Source organism: Gorilla gorilla, chromosome 6 (assembly GCF_029281585.2).
Source record: "Gorilla gorilla gorilla isolate KB3781 chromosome 6, NHGRI_mGorGor1-v2.1_pri, whole genome shotgun sequence".
In the NCBI taxonomy this organism is placed as follows: Eukaryota; Metazoa; Chordata; class Mammalia; order Primates; family Hominidae; genus Gorilla; species Gorilla gorilla.
The window spans coordinates 136550453-136555067 of record NC_073230.2 but is presented as its reverse complement, the minus strand read 5'-3'; positions in this window follow the sequence as shown (position 1 = coordinate 136555067).

Sequence of the window (4615 nt, the reverse complement as noted above, 5' to 3'; positions counted from 1 at the left end):
AACTCACTAGCAGGCCAGGAAGGAGCTGGGAGGAGACTCTTTCTCAATAAGGCAGTGCTGGAGGTTGGTAACTAGGTCAGCAAATAGGATCTGGGAGGACTAGGATTATCAGTGACTTTTTACTAGTTGAGTGGAGGTTGTGTAAATGCAGCCTAGTGTAGTGCAGAAGTGCTGAACTTGGGGACAGACTGAAGTTCTGGGCCTCTTTTTGCTGCTTTCTAGCTCTAGAACCTTGGATAAATTTCCTAATCTGTCTGAACTTCACATTCCTAATTCACGAATAGGAATAATAATACTATTTCTCAGAATCATTTTGTCTATCAGTTATCCGGTGCTAAGTAATAAACCATCTCAAAAGTTGGTGGCTTAAAACAGAATAATTTATTTGTCGACATTTGGACTGGGTTCAGCTGGGTAGTTCTTTTGTTGATCTTTCCTGGGGCCCCTCATATAGACACAGTGATCTGGAGGTTTGACTGGAATTGGATGATCCAAGCTGGCCTTACTCTCATATGGCAGTCAACTGGGACTGTCAGCAGAATACCTCAGTTCTCTATGTGGCTGCTTTTGCAGTGGAGACCAGGTTTCTTACATGACAATGACAATGATTTCAAGAAGGTAAATCCCAGTGTGCAAGTGTTTACCTATCCTCTCCTTGTGTCATATTTGCTGATATCTTGTTAGCCAAAGTAAGTCACATGGCTGAGCCCAGGGTAAATGAAAGAAGGAACAATGCTAAGGGTAGAGGCTTCATTTATGTGGAATCATTAGTGTAATAATCTATACACTGTGTTAGTCAAACATGACAATACGTGGGAAATTATTTTTGAAGTGTTACATCAGTGTAAACGTTGTATGGTGTGTGTCTGCGTGTGTATGGGTGGTGGCAGCTGGCGAATGGTGATGGGGAGGCATGTACCTGAAAACTTTAATAGACATTGAATTTACAGTCCTGGAAATAATTGTTTAGTTTTACCTCTGGCTTTCATAATTACATTAAACATATTTAACTCAGGTGCACTCAGGAGTGTAGCATGCTGGAACCTGGGTAATGGGATCAGTTGGGAGGGGAAGAGATGTGAAGCTTGGAGAAATGGACTCAGCTACAGAGAACTGGGAATCCAACGCTCAGCGTTTCAAAAATTTACCAAATTAATGGATAAATTGGTCATTCCTCAGAACATAGAGGTTCATTCTAGGTGAGTTAATTTGCAAGTCAGGAGGGTAGAGGTCATGAGAGCTTTTCACACATCCTGACCATGGAGGGAGATTATGGAGATGAGGATCCATCTGAGGCAGAGGAATGGGAACTAGCCCTAGAACCGAGGGGATTAAGGTGAGGACAAGAGGCTTAAGAAGGCAGAGACCAAGGCAAATGCCTGTTTCTTTGGACTAGACAAAAATACAGGAAGAGGAGGACAAACAGCATATGAATTTGGGAGTACTGTGCTCAGGGCAGTGTTAGTCAGGTGTGTAGACTTTACCTGTCATGAGTGCCCTTAAAGTTGGTCTTCAAGGAATCTTGGAATGCAGGGTGGTGGGGGGCGGTGGTGGTTGTGGAAGATTTGCAACCATCCTGAGCCACTGGGTCTCAGGTTTGAAGGCAAGGCCGACAGTGAGGCTGCAGCTATTAAACACGCTAAGTCGGGACGAACCTGAGGACGAGGTGAAAGTGGCAGGCATTAGTGGGCACAGGTAGGGACTTTTAGAAGGCTGACACAAATGCCTGGTAGGATATTGGTTCTGAAACATCAATAAGCACAGGAACTTCTGGTTAAAAATGCCCATACCTGAGCTTACCTCAGAGATTCTGATTTTAGTATATCTTACGTGGTACCCAAGAATTTGTGTTTTCAGTAAACAGCTTAGTATTGATGATCTAACCTGTGTTGTCCAATATGGTACACATGTAGTTATTTCAATATAAATTAGCTAAAGTTAAATAAACTTAAACAATTAGTTGTCTACTGGTAAAATTTCAAGAGCCTAATAGCCACATGTAGCTAGTAGCTACCGTATTAGACAGTGCAGAATTAGAACATTGCCATCATTGCAGAAAGTTCTATTGGACAGTGCTGTTTAAGCCATCAACTCTGTGCCTCAGTTTCCTTTGATCACATCTGGTTCTGCTAGGTTTGGTGTCCCTATTCCAGGTCCATAGCCACATCTACTTCCTAGAGAAGCAATCCATAATGTGCATGCTCTTTCAGGACCATGGACAATAGCACACATGGCTATCCCTCCCCTCAAATAGTTTTGCTCACACTGTACTTAAGTCTAGGCAAGTGAGAAGCCAAGAATGGGTGGCTAAAGAAGGCAGCAAGCAAAGTAGACACAAGAGACGTTGACCTATTCTGAAAACTTCACTCCATAATCCCATAGCCCAGTTGCATTGACTTTGGTCTCTACCCACATCAGCTCTTCTCCTCAAAGAGAAGTAGGGGGAAGGGAAGCTTGAGCTACTATTTAAAATATATCACTAAGAAACACCATACATGTGTAGGACAGTGAGGTAGGAGATAAACATAGATAAAGTCAAACAGGATTAAATTCTGAGCTGCCATTTACTTGGGTGCAACCATGGAAATGTTACTTAATCTCCCCAAGTCACAGTTTTCCAATCTGTAAACAACTATAATAATATTATGATGATATGAAATGAGCCAGGCACAGAAAAGCAAATATTGCATGTTCTCACTCTTATGTGGGAGCTAAAAAAAATTGATCTCATGGAGGTAGAGTAGAATGATTATCAGAGGTTGAGAAGGGTAGGGGGAGGACATGATAAAGCGAGGTTAGTTAATGGGTACAAAAATATGGTTAGATAGAAGGAATAAATTCTAGTCTACAATAGTATAATAGTGTGACTGTAGTTATCAATAACTTATTGTATATGTCAAGATCACTACTAATAGAGAAGATGTGGAAAGTTCTCAGCACAAAGAAATGGTAAATGTTTGAGGTGATGGGTGCACCATAACCATGATTTGCTTAACAAGAGATGCGTACAACATATGCATGCATTGAAATATCCCAAGTACCTTATAACTATGTAAAATTATGTACCAATAAAATAAAAATAATATTATGATAATAATTTAATAATAATACAAGTGACAAAATATATGTAAAGCACTTAACATAAGACCAGAAACCTAGTAGGTAATCAACAAATATTAGTTCTATTTCCACTCTTGGTAAGTTGAACTCCATACTCCTAATGAGGCCAGCCCCAACTTATTGTACAGAGTCTGCTCTCTGGTGGCAGTGTCTATATTTAGTGACAGGGATGACTTAGTCATTTTTTTCTTTTTGGTCTGGCCCCAAGTAGGGTCTAGTAGAGCAATGTAAATCAAGTACTCAGAAAAACGTGGAGGTGTTCCAAAGATCTGTGAACAGAATTCCAAATGGTTATCTGGAGTTAGACTATCATAGCAGATTATCATTCTCCTGCCTCTTTTCTTCTTCCTTCTTCTCCGCTTCCTCTTCTTCTGTCATTCCTTTTCTTCTTCCTTTACCTCTTCCTCTTCTTTATTTTCCTTTTCTTCCTTCTTCCTTTTTTTCTTTCTGTATCCTTCCACTTCCTCCTCCTTATTTTTATTCTCTTCTTCTTTTTTTCCCTTTTCTTTCTTTCTGCTCCTACTGTGAGAACTGCAGTATGTCCAGAATCAGAATCTTGTTTATTACTGGAACACAGGGAGTTTTGTCAGTACAGTGTTTTTCAAAATCTTAAACAGTAATGTGAAAATCTATTTGAAAATAGAGGTGGTTATATTATTTTCCAAAGATGTCTCTTTTATGTAGGATTCTGAGTTTAAACTCATCAAGTAAAGATCAGTTTAAAATTGTGCTTTGAGTTTTAGTGGATATATAATATCTTTATTGAATATTGTGTTTCTAGTGAACTGTCAGCAATAATATTTACAACTGACTGCTAGTCTAGAACATTCACCCCCATCAACCTTTGTGTTATTGTAAGGGTAGTAGCTATATGGATGAATCTATGTTCTAATCAAGTTTCAAATAGCAGAAAACACTCCTTGAGAGTCGAAACTTTTAAAATGATGGCCTTTTGGAAACATTACAAATTTTCTCATCTGTGGCAGGCATTGCTGTGTTAAAGTTGTTATAATAAAAAAAAGTATGTTTTATTTTTTGAGATGGAGTCTCGTTCTGTCACCCAGGCTGGAGTGCAGTGGCGTGATGTCGGCTCACTGCAACCTCTGCCTCCCGGGTTCCAGCAATTCTCCTGCCTCAGCCTCCCAAGTAGCTGGGATTATAGGTGCCCACCACCATGCCTGGCTAAGTTTTTTGTACTTTTAGTAGAGACAGTGTTTCACCATGTTGGCCAGGCTGGTTTCGAACTCCTGACCTCAAGTGATCTGCCTGCCTCGGCCTCCGAAAGTGTTACGATTACAGGCGTGAGCCACCGCGCCTGGCCCAAGAGCTATATTTTAACTGACATAAGTATAAATAAAGCTCTTGGATTATAACAACTTTAACACATTCCATAATAATATAGGAGTAATGGAAGATCTGGATTCAAATCCCCATCAGGTCATTTGCCAGCAATGCAGTGTTGAGCAAGTTGTTTAACTTCTCTAAGCCTCAATGT